The following is a 16,068-nucleotide window of genomic DNA, read 5'->3' on the forward strand; positions in this document are numbered from 1 at the left end:
AGAATTCTAAACATAAACTATCTTCAGTTGGCAAAAATCGCGCCCCTCCCAGAGCACGAGACAATCATAGTTAGCTGCTATGGACAGCTTGGAGCAGCCCATATCCCACACCTGGGATTAGAACAAAAACAGATTCACCTAACATAACTGGGTTCTTAAAGAGACCAAAATTCTCACTGCAGCTAGTGATGTCAAACACCTTTTCACATGTTTATTGGCCATTTGTACTTTATCTTTTGAAAACTGTTTACTCACTTCATTAGCCCATTTATTGACTGGGGTTGTTTGTTTTCTTGATGTTTGCTGTGTTCTTTGTATATTCCAGAAACCAATCCTCTGTCAGATGTGAGGTTAGTAAAGATGTTCTCTCATGATGTAGCCTGTCTCTTACTCAACTGTCTCCTTCGCTGTGAGGAGACAGTTTTCTTTTGTGCAGTCCCATTTGGCAATTGTTGACATTATTTCCTGAACAACTGGAGTCCTTTACAGAGAGCCCTGCCTGGGCTGATATTGAAGTATCTCCCACATTCTTCTCTAGCACTATTACAGTTTCAGTGCTTATATTAAGGCCTTTGGTCCCTTTGGAACTGGTTTTTATGCAAGCTGAGTGATGGGACTCTTCATGCTTTTAAGTATAGACTCCTAGTCTTCCCAGAACTATTTGTTGAAAAGGCTATCTTGTCTCCGATGTATGCTTTTTTTTTTTTTTGGCATATTTAAAAAAAAATTATGGTGGTTGTAACTGAGTGAGTTTAAACTTTTTATGTGGCTGAATTTTTAAAATTTTTATTTATTATGTTTGTGTGTGTGTGACTGTATGTATATGTGTGTGTTAAAGTTACTTTTATAAAATTATGTTCTTTCTCTTTTTCTATGTTACCCTGCCTAGCATCAAAATAATTGAGACTGCTTGTTTATAAAGCTTTACAGCACAACCTTAAGCAGGTTAAGTCTGTCCTTAACCCTCTATGTTATTCTGACTACCTCTTTGCCAAAATCCTCAAGTTACTTGCTTTTTAGTTCTTTCTGTGTGCCAGATGAACCTTCCTTATCTTTCCTGCTCCCCTGCCCATGGATGAATACCCCACTTCCTCCTCTAATTCCTCTTCCCCTTGATGGCAGAAAATCCAGCCCTATTTTCTCAACTGCTCAGCAACTGATTGTAAGCTGCTCTATTGGCATATCGGGGGACAATTGGGGAGCAGTGTTTACACAACATTGAGACAGGAGGTTCTTCGAACAAAGATTGCAAGCAGATGTGTGGGATACCGAAACCAGCATTTGAATTACACAGTAACCTTAAGCCTACACCTGTGTGTCTACATGTCTGTTTTGGGACCAGTATTGCACTGTTTTTGTCACTATGGCTACAGGTTTGAAATTTCCCTTTTATTCTTTATTTCTTCATGGATTTTATCATAAAGAGATGTTGGATTTTATCAAAAGTTCTTTCTGCATCTGTTGAACATGTAACGTCTGTCCCTGAGTATACTGATGTCAATTGACGTAAGTTGCAGCTTTCTTGCAACTCTGGTATGAAGCCAACCTGACCATTGCTGTTTTTAAACAAAATTCCAATCGTTTGAATTTTACCAGTAAAGACTCAGGAGCCAGATGCAGAGGTGAAAACCTACTAGCACAGAGAGGCAGAGAAAGCACCAGCTGACCTTCCTCCTCAGATGGTGACCCAGAAGGAAGAAGTCCCTTTTCCTTCTCCACATTGTCTTAAAATTTTTTCAGGGTCTAGACCAGTGGTTCTCAGCCTTCCTGATGCTGCGACCCTTTAATACAGTTCCTTATGTTGTGGTGACACCAACCATGGAATTATTTTTGTTGCTACTTCATAACTGTCCTGTTGCTACTGTTAAGGATTGTAATGTAAATATCTGTGTTTTCTAACAGTCTTAGGTGAACCCTGTGAAAGGGTGGTCCAACCCCCCCTCTCCCAAAGGAGGTTGTGAGCCACAGGTTGAGAATGGCTGGTCTGGATACTGTCCCTTTATCACCCGGATCCAGCTATACCTAAAGCCAGAAATGCTTAGCCTGCATAGTAATATGAGCCAATAAATTCCAGTTTTTGCATAAGCTTGTATAATTTGTATTTTATGTTACTGCAAAAACCTTAATAAATGAACTTGTTCCATTGTTACTAATTGTGCATCCATAGCTCTTACTCTTTTCAGTGTGACACAGATAAAAGTAGCTGTCAGATGAGTGTGGGAGATGAAGCCTCTGCCACCAGCAGGACGCAGCAATGCTGAACAATGGAGCCTAGAAACTCATCATTAGAAAGGCTCATGGTGCTTCCTAGCCAAGTACTCCAAAAGGTGAAAACAGCGACCGCCAGACTGGCTACGTTTTTTGTTTGTTTGGTTTTTGGTTTTGTGTTTTGTTTAAAACTTTTTTTTTTGTATATTGTTTTTTTCTTGTTTTGTTTGAGACAGGATTTTTCTGTATGGCCTTGGCTGTCCTCGAACCAGGCTGTGCTAGAACTCACAGATAGCCACCTGCCTCTGCCTCCTAAATTCTGGGATTAGAGGCGTGTGTGCCAGCTGACTGGTTGCATTTCTAGTCCCTACAATAGAGGCAGGGAAGCTACCAAACAAAGGAAGGGAAGGTCCTAGGTCGACTCGATGCTTAGACACATCGGGTAAGAGGTCCTCGGAGCGGCAACTAAGAAGCATAGACCCAGGGCGACCCCAGTGATGTTATTCTGAGAGGTCCTGGCAGCTTTGGGAGCTGGGTGAATTAGGCCACTGCTGTCAGGTCCTCGGGCAGCCGGGGTTACATCCCTGGATTCTTGCCTTCTGCTCCCTCCCTGCTCCCTCCATCACTGTGAACTGGGCTACTCTGCCACCCCCTCCCCACCATGACTGTCCTAACCCTCTGAACAATGTACAAAGTAAGTCCTTCTTCTAAGTTGCTCTGTTAGGCTTTGTTGACATCAAAGTAACTAATACACTTGTCTAGAAGGGGTGAGCAGTCCAACATTCATTTGCTAGTCTGTAGCTGCAGGAGACACTGAGGATCCCTAACAATCAGCAAAGAAACAATGAGAAACTGGCTAGGATTTCCAGCTCTCTCCCGCTCCCTTCTCTTCACTTTCTGTCCACTTGCTAGTGTTGTCTTCAGGCATGAATCTGAGTTTCAGAAGAAAATAATCAGAGGAAAGGAAAGTGTTTCCTGATTGTTATCATGGGAAGTGGTTTTTAAAGTCCTAAAACTGATAGGAAAGTATAAGGCCAGGGAGCATTCACATCTAAATATTGTACAAATGATGTTAGACAGCTACATGATTTACAGGTGAGTGTGATTTTCAGCCTGGGACTGTGTCTGAGAGGCAGGCGCTTTCACTGAGATGGCCCTTTTGTTCACACTGTCAGCTGTCAGAGAATCTATTTAGCAGCTCACATGGAAAGATGCCAGCTTCAACTCTTTTAAGCGCTGAAGAGGAAATGTCCTCTGTGATTTCTATTACAGCACTGTTTGCCTTACAAGCAATGGTGATGGAGGATTTTTAGCATCATTTTATAAGAGCAGAACATTTTTCTTTACATGACAAAAAAAGTGTCAGCTGGTCTTGGGAATGTGATGGGCTCTGACACGGGGCTCTTTGGGGGAGAGAATCCTAAAACCAGGCTGCATACATCTGAGCCTATTTGTGTTACCTGCTAGCTGTGATGGTTTGAAGGAGAACGGCCTGCATTGGCTCATCTGTTTGAGTGCCTGGCTCTCAGTTGGTAGAACTATTTGTGAAGGATGAGGAGGTGTGGCCACATTGGAGGAGGTGTGTCACTGGGGGTGGGCTTTCAGATTTCAAATGCCCACACCATTTCTGTCTCTCCTGTAATCTCTCTCAGCCACAGCTTCAGCTCCACAAATGGCTGCCAAACTGACATGCTCCCCACCATGACAGTCACAGACTCTAACTTTCTGGAACCCTGAGCCCCATATTAGTTGCTTTCTTTTATAAGTTTCTTTGGTCATGGTGTTTTGTAATGGCAATAGAAGAATAACTAAGACACTAGCTATCTAAACTTCATCTTAATTACTCAAGTTCCTCATCTTTAAAATGGGGAAATGAGAAGTGAGTTAAGGCCATAAATAGGGCTTGAAAAGGACATGGCTATAGTGGTTAATTTTGATTGGTCAACTTGACATGCCTGGGAGAGTGTCTTAGTTAGGGTTTCTATTGCTTCAAAGGGACACCATGACCAAGGCAGCTCTTATAAGGGACGACACTTAACTGGGGCTGGATTACAGTTTCAAAGGTTTACTCCATTGTCATTGTCATCCTGGTGGGAAGCATGATGGGACCAGGCAGACATCTACATCTTGAACCACAAACAGCAGGAAGAGACAGTAAGCCACTAGACCTTGCTTGAGCTTCTGAAACCTTAATCCCCACCAGTGACACACTTTCTCCAACAAGCCACAGCTACTCCGACAAGACCAGGCCTTCTAATCGTGCCATTCCCTATGGGCCTATGGGAGCCATTTTCATTCAAACCACCGCAGATAGGAAGTGTCAGCTGAAGAATTCCCTTCATCAGATTGGCCTGTCCGCATGTATTTGGGATATTTTCTTGATTGCTAATTGATACAAAAAGGCCTAGCCCACTGTGTGATATTGCTGATTGCAGGGTCTGGGCATGCAAAGAGATGAGAGTGGCGGGCCAAGCACTGGCAGCACCGGGACACTACCAAAGGGGAAGTGAAATTAAGAGAAGGGAAGCAAATGAATGCCCTGGAGGAAATCTGGATCTGCAGTGTTACTCCAAGGCCCATAGGTTCAAGTCCCAACTCCCAGCTAAGTGCTGTTGAGAGGGATAGATAGAACCTTTAAGAGGCAGAGCTGATGGGGAGTCATTGCTGGTGGGTGGGGGTGATGTATAGTCTCAAAGCAGAATCTGAGAACCTTGTGTCTTCTTTCTTGAACTTCTTGGTCATGATAAACAGGTTTGCTCCATCACACACTTCAGCCAGACAAGCTGCTCAGCACAGGCTCAAAGCAACAGAGCCAATTAATAACAGACAGGAACCTCCAAAGCTAGGATGCGAAAAAACCTTTTTTCTTCATCAGACAATTGATCTCAGATATTTGTTATAGTAACAGAAGATGACTAACCTAAGATTGGACATGTAAAGACACCAAGAGAGAAGGATATGAAGAAAGGTGGGTGAAAGACGCCTGGGTTCTGTCACTCACTAGCAGACTCTCTGACTTCACTAGAATCCAAAAAAATGTAGCTGATTCAGGATGTTCAAGCCACGAGGCTGCAACCCTCTTCCAGTTGTTATTAGAGAAATAGAACATCTGATTACCATTCTAGGACAGTGGAGACTGGTTTCCTGACATTATTTTCTCCAAGACAAATTATTATTTTTTTACTCTCTAAGAAGGAATGACACTTCCATCTTGAAGAGGGACCAAATAAAGTTCAAGTTCCCAGGACCTCCCTGGATTCTTTGCAGAGAGAGACATGCACGTGGGTATCTGACGTCTGGTCGACAAGTTGAGACATAATTGCTAGGCAAGTCACCCTGCAACAGCTGAATAACCCAACCAGTGAGGACAGGGTAAGTGTACATGTTCCTCAGGAAATCCTCTATCCCTAAATCCTGATTGGTGGAAAAATGCAACCGTAACTTGGCACAGACGTTTGTGGCTTTGAAACTTAAAAGGTCTGTAGCATCCTGGCTCCAAGGTCACAGTTCAGCTCCTGAGCCTATTCTGTGGCCGTGATTGATCAGGAGCAACTTGATGTCGATAAATATTTTTGTCATCTGCATTGACCTGTTGTTTGACTTACGTTGGATCTAAGTGGATCCCCTCATATCTCAGTCCTCCTCATATAATTCAGGCTCCTCCCCTCTGTGCAGCTGAGAAAAAAAATACACAACACATCAGTTCCTGGAAGCTACACCTTGATTTCTGAGAAACGAAAACAGCTGACAGACAGATAGCCATGAGGCCAGGCCTCCCTCTCAGGTTTCGCTTCCTGAACTATTTTTTTTTTCCAGCAGAATTACTTTCTTTTTTGGTGGGGGAAATAAGGAGCCCATTGGGGTTACTTACAGGAGCTTGGGTGAAGTGTTTCTCATTCAAAACCAAATCAAATACATCACAGAAATACATCTCCCCTTTGGAGAGTGGTGACTCTCCAAAGCTTCATGACCCCCACAATCCAGACTCTTTAACTCAATAAATGTATTATTGAAGCCGGGCAGTCATGGTACACATCTTTAGTCCTAGTACTTGGGAGGCAGAGGCAGGTGGATCTCTGTGAGTTCCAGGCCAGCCTGGTCTACAGAGTGAGTTCAGGATAGCCAGGGCTACACAGAGAAACTGTCTCAAAAGACAAAAACAAAAACAAAAACAAAACGCCAAAACCACTGTTTCTACTGTTGAATATTTGAGGAGCAATATACATGTATTATCTGTCTCAATCCATTTGGTCCTTAAAACAAACCACTGTGTAGTTCTGGCTTCTCCACTCCCCGGGCTCACTGGATTCTCAGGTAGAGTCCAGGCATCCCCCAGTGCTTGAAATCTCACAGTCCGTCTCCAGAGCACTTAGCCACTGTCCTGCTGTCCCAGAAGAGCAATGTATGTGCTCACTCTCCTGAATTTCTCCAGTAGAAGGACAGCGTTCTTCCTCTGGAGGCTGGAGATCCATTGGACCACAGCTCTGAAGTCCTGCCCCGTGGGTGCGTCAGAAACTGGGGTCTCTGCTTGTCCAGAAAATTTTTTTGAGCAGTTTGAAGTGTTTTTGCTCCCTATTATTTTATTTTTAAAAAAGAATTAAAATGTGTAAATGCGATGTGTCAATGAAAACATTTTAAGGCAGCACAAGATTTTCTGAGAAACCCGTTCATTGTTCAGCCTAGCAACTGTTAAGCAGCTATTGAATAAAAGAGGGTATGTGCCAGAAGATAGCTATTACAAAGTTGTCAAAATGTTTTAAAAACCGAAAAATACAAAAAGGTGAAAGTTCGGATGCTAACAAGACAATTGGCTATTTTCTTTGAGTTATTTGATTCCTCCCGCACACAGGTAATTAGACAAATGTTTAGCTGGCTTTCTGTACAGGGAATGTTTGTGGTCAAGGTTATGGTTTCACCGTGTTGATCAAGGTGCAATGACAGCTGGGTTGAGTGCATGAAAACAAGGACTTTGCACTTTGCATCCTAGCTTGGAATTGATTCCACAAGCTTCTTGCAGTGTGTGATTCCTCTTTTCCTCATGAGTCACACGCAGGCTGACAAAGCGCTTTCTGTGCCAGGATAGTTGTCCAGCAGAGATAATGGATCAAAGGAGCCTGGCACGCACAGAGATTTGAGCAAATGTTAGATAAAATGTCATTTTATCATTATGAAAGGGCATACATATATGTGTATATATGTGTGTGTGTGTGTGTGTGTGTCTGCTCATCAGGGAACTCACCCTGTAGACCAGGCTGGCCTCCAACTCACAGAAATCCACTTGCCTCTGCCTCTCTAGTGCTGGGATTAGATGTGTGTACCATAAATATTTATACCACAAATATTTATATTTGTACCCCAGCAAATATTTATATATCTTTGATTATGTGGGTAGATGAACTCTTTAAAATTTTTTTTCTTCTTTTTCAGTTTCTTTGTCTGGTCTGTCTTTGCTGAGGTGCAAACCTTCTTTCTCTGCAAAAGAGGCTTCTGGGCTCCCGCAGTAAGCCATGTTCAGTTCTGCAAGGCGTGCAGGGATTCACAGCTCAGCACAAACCTACTCCCACACCGTTTTCTCTAGCTCATCTCACCAGGCCCTGGTGCCCTACACCTGGAATTTTTCTGGTTCCATTTCTGCAGTGGACTAACTTGAAGAACAGAGCTTGCTGTAGGCTATGGCAGGGCATTTAGGGCTAATGCTGCTGACACAGGACGCTGTCCACCTCTACCTCCATACTGCCTCCTGCTCTCCCAGACCCCTGCTACCCGTGAGTCTTATATGTCTTTGGTGGTCCCATTCTCCATTCTGTTTTTCCACTCCGTGTCAGTTACCCCAAGTGGCTAGCTGGTTCCCATCTCGTAAACTATGTTATCTTTGGTTCACTATTAGTTTCCTCCCAACTCATTTTTTCCCCTTTACTCATAGCCTAAGTTTTCCTTTCCTGATAGCCTTTATGATTTCAGAACAGTGAGACAGGAATAAAGGCTCGTGTTCAAATTTCCATTCTCCAGCTGCTTTGTTGAGTGGTTGGAAAATTCGATAGATACTCCTCAGACTCCCTCCTGTGAGCTCTGCAATGTTTTACAATTGAGAAGCAGGAAAACTTCTGTTCGTGTTTTATCTAACCCTTTAACTTAGAATTGAATGTTTTATAACACACACGGTGTAAACGCTTGATCCAGGGAGAGGAGCGCAAGATCCTCACTCCGGTCTGCTGGGGGCTCCCTCTTCTGGGGTGAGGAGACCTGTGTGTGTTGTGTCTCCCCAGGAAAAGTCTGTCACACAACAGTCCACTTGGTAAATTCTCCAATGCAGCCGGTACCACAGCGTCCCAGCACCTCCAGGCTCGGGCCCTCAGTCAGCCTTGTTTCGGCCCGCATGCTCTACACAAGCACTTGCATCTCGAGACTTCACGCTCTGGTTTGAGTCTGAAGCGCCTCAGAGACACATCGTGGGTTAGGGCCTTCGTTGCTAACTGATGGATTCGGGGGAAGTGATCCTATCCCAAGGACTCTGCACTAATCAGCGGGTTAAAAGCTTTGATGGGTTCACACGATAGTGCGGGGGATGAGAAGCAGGAGGCCAGGCTCCGTTAGTCACCGCAGGAAAGCCCTGGCAAGGTGTGTCTGGTACCCTTTGCTCTCTGCTTCTTGTCTTCCTTATGATTCCTGGTTGTCATGAGAGGAACAGCTTCTGCCACGTGGCCTTGCCAGGAAGTGCTATCTCTTCACAGGACCCTGAAACACAGGGCAAATGACTACTACGGTTGTAAAGGAAAAGAAACCCTTTCTTCATTCTAAGTTGCTTTTCTTTTTCTTTTTCTTTTTTTTTTTTTTAAGATTTACTTATTTATTATGTACACAGTATTCTGCCTGCATGCCAGAGAGGGCACCAGATCCTATTACAGATGTTGTGAGCCACAATGTGGTTGCTGGGAATTGAACTCAGGACCTTTGGAGAGATGGCTCTTAACCTCTGAGCCATCTCTCCAGTCCCTCTAAGTTGCTTTTTATATAATTTTTTTTTTTTTTTTTTTTTTACTTTTTGGTCACATCAACAAGTGTGACTAATAACCTTTTAAATCCCACTTTTCCCTCTCTTCATAAGGCCTTGACTTATCTTTCAAAAGGCCAGTATTAAATATTTTGTTTTGTTTTATTTGTTTTTCAAGACAGGGTTTCTCTGTGTAGCCTTGGCTGTCCTAGACTTGCTTTGTAGACCAGGCTGGCCTCGAACTCACAGAGATCTTCCTGCCTCTGCCTTGCAGAGTGCTGGGATCACAGGCGTGCGCCATCATGCCAGTCACTATTAATGTTTTTGGGTCCAGCAAGGTGGTGGTGGCACATGGCCCCACTACCTGGGAGGCAGAGGCAGGCAGATCTCTGAGTTTGAGGCCAGTCTGATCTACACAGTGAGCTCCAGGACAGCCAGGAAACCCTCTTTAGAAAAAAATAATATATTTTTTTTCTGGTCCAGCTGGGTATGGTAGCACACACCTTTAATCCTAGCACTCAGAAGACAGGGGCAGGAGGGTCTCTATAGATTCCAGAGTGTCCCAGGCTACACAGAGAGACCCTGTCTCAAACAACAATAGAAACTACTTCAGCAGTTAACTTCTGACTCATATTTATGCCCTTTGCATTTACTCGTTTTTGTTAGGTTTTTCAAGACAGGGTTTGTCGGTATTGCCCTGGGTGGGATTAAAGGCACGCACCACCAGACCTGGCAGAAAATTTTATTTTTATCTTATCATTATAATTATCATCAGCATATGTTAATTGGACAAAGTATGGCTTCCCCTATGACATTTTTTTACACACACATATAACACATTTATCAGATTTAATGTGATAAATTCTCCATTAGCTTCTCTTATTGCCCAGCCCTTTCCCTTTTCTCCACGCTGACAGGCCATGTTCCCACTCATAAATTCCACATCTCATGCTCATCTTTCTGAGTCTGGCTTATTTGGCTTGACATGACCGCCACCAGTTCCTTCCACTTTCTTGCAAGCAATGTAATTTCCTTCTTCTTCATGGCCGAACAGGACTTGCGTGCACGTATTTCATCTACGCTTTCATGGGCACCGGTGCTGATTCTATGACTTGGCTACTAGGAATGGTTGCAGAGGCGAACAGGAGTGTGAGGGTGTCTATGCACATGTGATATACATGACAGTTCCATTTTAAACTTCTCTCTGGCTACTAACTTACATGCTCTATATCTTTGTCAGCATTTTCTGCTCCACTTTGGTTTTGGTTTTGGTCTTGTTTGAGATAGGGTCTTTCCATGTAGCCCTAGCTGCCCTGGAACTTATGATGTAAACCAGGCTAGCCCAGAACTCAACAAAGATCCACATGCTTCTGCCTCCAGAGTGCTAGGAGGCATGTGTTACCACACACTGTTTTTTTTTTAGACAGGGTTTCCCTGTGTAGACTTGATAGTCCTAGAACTCACTCTGTAGACTAGTCTGGCCTCGAACGCACAGATCTGCCTGCTTCTGTGTCCTGAATGCTGGGATTAAAGGTGTGCACTACTGATGCCCAGCTTGCTTCTGTTTACTTGGTGATTGATAACTCTGACCAGTTTGAGATGGGATCTTGATGTAATATATATGGTATTTGTTTTAATTTTATTTCGTTTTGATTTTTAAACATCTATGTGTATGGATGTTTCATGCATGCATGTCTGTGCGTTATGTGAGTAACTGATGCCTATGGAGGCCAGAAGAAGGTGTCCGATTTCCCTGAAACTGCAGATGCTACATTGTCAGCCACTTTTTAGGTGCTGGGAACCAAACCCCGGTCCTCAGGAAGAGCAGTAAGTGCTCTTAACCACTGCACCATCTCTCCAGGCCCTCAGTGGGTTTCTTAAAAATAAATAAATAAATAAATAAATAAGCTTGAAGTTCTGTGGTTAGTGAAGTGGGGATGTGTAGAGGAATTTTAATTCAGAACATGGCTGCTGTGGCAAGAGATTACATCCAAAGACCTAGGTCTGTGTGATCTGGCTGGAATACAGACATGCCTTTAATCCAGGGGACTAAAGCTAGGCCTAGGTTAGCAGAAGGAGGCAGTAATCTTCTGAAAGGACAATTAAAACAAGTGAATCAAAAGTTCACTTTTCAGGGACTGGTCTGAGAAGTATTGGGGTAGGCACAAATATATGGTGTATTATAAGCACAGTATGTTGTATATATTATATACAATGCATAATATAGAAAAAACATTTTGTGTGACATTCTCAAATAATTAATAAAAATTTTTATGAGGTGGGAGGTAGCAACAGCTCAGAGCATACAGTACTTGTTTCTCTGTACTCAACCTCAGTTTGATTCCTGGGACCCACATAAAGATGGGAAAAGAGGGGCTGGAGAGATGGCTCAGCAGTTAAGAGCACTGTCTGCATGTCCAAAGGTCCTGAGTTCAATTCCCAGCAACCACAGGGTGACTCATAACTATCTATAGTGACATCTGGTGCCCTCTTCTGGTGTGTATGCATACATGCAGGAAGAGTACTGTACAAAAAAAAAAGTCTTTGGGAAAAAGAGAACTGACGCTACAAAGTTGTCTCAGACCTCCATGTGCCGGCTCACACACACACATCGTTTACAATACAATAATAAGTAAACATTTGTAGTGAGGTTGGTATAGGTATCTCAACCGTATTACACTGTTAACTGAGTGGAGTGTGGCCTGGTCCATAATCGGTATATAATGATAATAGCTGTAACCTTTAAACACTTTACTAAGTGCCAGATAGGGGTTAAGGGCCCTACATGAATTATTTTATTTAAGTCCACAGCAATCTTAACAACATCCCTACCTGTTTTGAATAGATAAGGGCCTTGAAGTGTTTGAGAAATACTGACCACGGTAGTGGTTGCCCAGCAGTGAGATGGTATTTGAATCCTGCCAGAGATGGCTTTCCAGTTGGTCTGCTGAGCCAACTAAGCCTCCCCTTAGAACGAAAGAGAATGAACTGTAATGTTATGCTATCCGATTTTTTTTTCCTGGTCTGATTATATTCTCTGATTATAAAACCCAGTTGACTCACAATCACCAGTAACCATGACAATTACCTTTCTCACTGCAAATTAAGTAATTACAATTCCAGCTCTCATAAAGTAAGTCACCTGAGCTTGATTTGTATGAGTCAGATCCACTCTGGGTAAAAAAAAAAAGGTAAGATTCAACTGTTGAATCTGCTGCTCTCAGGACAAGGTCCTCAGCCCACATTCCAAGATAGTCGAAGGACTCTACTCTTTAGGAGACTCACAGCAGCTGGCTGCCTCCTCTCTGCTATCTCATTAGCTACATCAAAAGCAAAGAATGTTCCCAGGGGCTCATAGTCAGAAAGCCTCCGAATTTCTCACTAGGGTTTTCTTTCCATTTGTCTTGAATGTGTGCCATCCAAACAGAGGTGGCTCTCAAGGTCAGACGGTGGAATTCTGAAGAAACATTCAAAGCGTCAATCTTCAGCGACAGCTGCACAATAGAATCCCTTGGAACAGTTTCAAAAGCTGCCGTGTCCTACACCAGTACACGTGACCAATTGAAATAAGGTTATCTAGGGGTAGTACCCACGTGGGTGCATGGTAAAAACTGAACTGCAGCCCAAACTGAGTGTAGAGTGTAAAGCAACATCTTCATCTATTGCCAATTGGTGGTTGCCAGTGTAATGCCAGGTTCACAGGACCCTCAGAGACCACCAGGAGACGACTCAATGCAAGAGCAAGAGAGCTTTTTTACGAGAGCAATTGAACTCGGGACCCAAGTCTCACCGATGCAGCAGTAGAGAAGTGGGACCCCGAGCCCTGAGTGAGCAGGGTTTTTATAGGGAAAGTCTGTGAGCAGGGGTTTTCATGGTAGCAAGCAGAGGGGCACATGTTTCCATGACAGCAAGCAGGGGGGGGTTCATGCCTTGACGTCACAGGATCAGGTAAAAGTTAGAGGGGCGAGGTGACCTTCTCTGAGGCACAATTGCCTAAGGCATATGTCTCTCTGAGGCACAATGGCCTAAGACATATGATCACAATGGCTATTCTTTTAAACTATATCTGAAACATTGGGGAGAATTTTCCCACCCGATTCTCAACTGATTCTCATTGATTATTGCCAGGGAGATTGTCTCTATTTTCTATGAAGCATTTATTCTGTGATATTTCCTAGAAGCTGTTGCTAGGAGAATTAACTTTGTTTTCTGCCAAGTGTACATTCTGTGATATTTCCTGGCACCTGAGTTCAGCTCCAGTCAAGATGGCTCTTTATTTCGAAATGAAGTTATACCCAGGCTAACTGAAACTCTTCACCGGGAGAGGGAACAACAAGAGAGGACGGGAGCCACACCAAGAACTTAACATTCCTACTAGTGGCCTGCGTCTTTGCAAAGCGTGGGAACAGGGTGTGTTTGTGACCAGTCATGTGATCAGGTGCGAAAAGTGAGTTCTATGTGGATGCTCAGTGAAGCAGGAGAGAAAACTGGATCTGAACTAAGTGTGGGTCAAGGTCAGTTACAGAAATAGGAGGTGGCTCTGCATAGCCTGATTGGTGGTTTAATTTGGACCTTCAGGCAGACAGTCAACATCCCTGTTGTGTGAACGCCAGGTGACATTTTAACTTCTCAGATTTATATTATGTTACTCTTTGACTCAGGTTCACAGACTCAGTAAGGTACTTGGACCCCACTGTTTTGTGTTCCAGTCATGAAAAGCTTGAGACACTGTATCAAAGGGTGGCAGGAATGTTGGAAGCCACTGATCTATACAATGCAAGTTGCAAGTGACAGGGTCAATAAAGAGCTTTGCCTTAAGTCTCCTGATGTCTCCTACTAACTCCAGCAAGTCCTTCCGCGGTGAGCTACCCTGAACGGCTGAGCTGAGCACAGCAGCCCATGCATCGCTAAGTGGTTGTCCTAGATTTCAGGTGTCCATGACCCTGGCCCACAGAGGACTCCGAGCCACCTTGCTGTGACGGGAAATCCATCTTTGTCTCTGCCTTTCTGGAGTCCTTTCCAGCCTTACTGCAAGCCACCTTGGACAAGCAAAGCTGACATGTACCCCTTCATTACCTGAAGATTCAAACTCAGAAGTCAAGATGTGTAATATAGAATTCTCTTGCATTCGCTACCTGTACACACTGAACAAGCCATTTAACGCTAAGCCTCATTTTTTCTTAAAATTATGATTAAGTTTTAAAGTTAGCATCTGAAGGAACGGGTTTGGCTGTGGCATTTTCATACATATTGTTGGGTTTCAGACTCTGGACAAGCGGCTGAGGTGCCTATCTAACATATCAAAGCAGACCTGCCTCCAGGGTCTCCCAGCATCCCTCAGTCCCTACCTGTTACAAGGCAGTGTCGGGCATGCCCCGGCCTTTGCCCTGAGCTTTCCAGCCCAGAGACTTTTCTTACCCAGAATCTCTTCCCTGTATAATCTAGACATTTTGGTCTCTCCTTCTCTTTCTCTCTGCATTTTCTCTCTCCTTCCTGCATTTCTCTCTCTGAGTGGGCACTCTCTTTCTCCCCCAACTTCTCTGAGTCTGCATGGTGACTTCCCTGGTCTTGTTTCTTAGGACCCATGAACCCCCCTTTCCCACTGCTCTCTCCCATCCCTCTATCTTCTTCTTCTGCCCCCTAAATCCTCCTCTTATTTTCAGGTCTCATATATTCACTTACCACCTCTTGTTTTTCCCTTCCTCCCTCCTTTAAAAACTTTTCCTCCCAAGGCTGGCTCAGTGGAAGAGTGCCTGCCTAGATGATTAAAGGCCTAGGTTTGACCCTCAGAACCACATAAATCCAGCAAGGTAACACAGGTCTATAATCTCTCAGAAGGCAGGTAGATCAGAAGTTCAAGGTCTTCCTTGGAGGATAGCCTGGGCTACAAGAGACACGATCTCAGAAATAATCACAGCAAAGACTTCTTCCTCCCTTGTTCTGCTGGTATAACACACACACATAAATATCTACAAATACATAATTTAAATCTATGATCCGCATTAGTGAGAAAGCATGTAGTATTTATCTCTCTGAGTCTGGCTTATTTTGTTTAATAAATTATTTCCAATCCCACTCATTTCCCCACAAATGCTGATTTGATTTTTATATACAGTTGTATAAAAGTGCCACATTTTCATTGTCCATTCATTGGTTGATGGACATTCAAGTTGGTTCCATTTCTTAGCTGTTGTGAGTGGCTCAGGAGTGAACATGATGTCATATATCTTCATGGTATGTTGACTCAAGAGTCTTTCAGGCATACACTCACTCAGGAGTGGTAAATCTAGGTCATATGATAAATCTATCTTTAGTTATTTGAGAAAACCCCATACCTGGCCCCATTTCCTCAGCTTGTAAAATGAGCGTAAGTTTTTGTATCTGACTCAAGGTTCCAAGTCTTTGGTCTTTGTTACTTTCTGATATTTTAAAATGTCTTGAGATAAAATGAAATTCACTCATTGTCTCCATGTTTTAAAATAATAAGGAAAATTCCAAGTATTTGGCTAAATTATTAATCAAGGTAAACAGCATACTTTGAAAAATCAGATTATTGGGGCATGATGGCACATACCTGTGATCCCAGCACTCTGGGAGGCAGAGGCAGGAGGATCTCTGTAAGTCGAGGCCAGCCTGGTCTACAAAGTGAGTCCAGGACAGCCAAGGCTACACAGAGAAACCCTGTCTCGAAAAACAAAACAAAATAAAACAAAAGTCAGATTTACTCACCCACCACCCAAATGTGAGAGGAAAAGGGGCAGTGGTGATGTTGCTCAGGTACATCAGGTTCCTCTAATGTAAAGGAGCCACCGGGAAGGACCATCCTTTCACCTCATTGTGGGAGGGCAGTCTACAGAGAGAACTGAAGG

The sequence above is a fragment of the Meriones unguiculatus genome, chromosome 17 (genome assembly GCF_030254825.1).
Source record: "Meriones unguiculatus strain TT.TT164.6M chromosome 17, Bangor_MerUng_6.1, whole genome shotgun sequence".
Taxonomy (NCBI): domain Eukaryota; kingdom Metazoa; phylum Chordata; class Mammalia; order Rodentia; family Muridae; genus Meriones; species Meriones unguiculatus.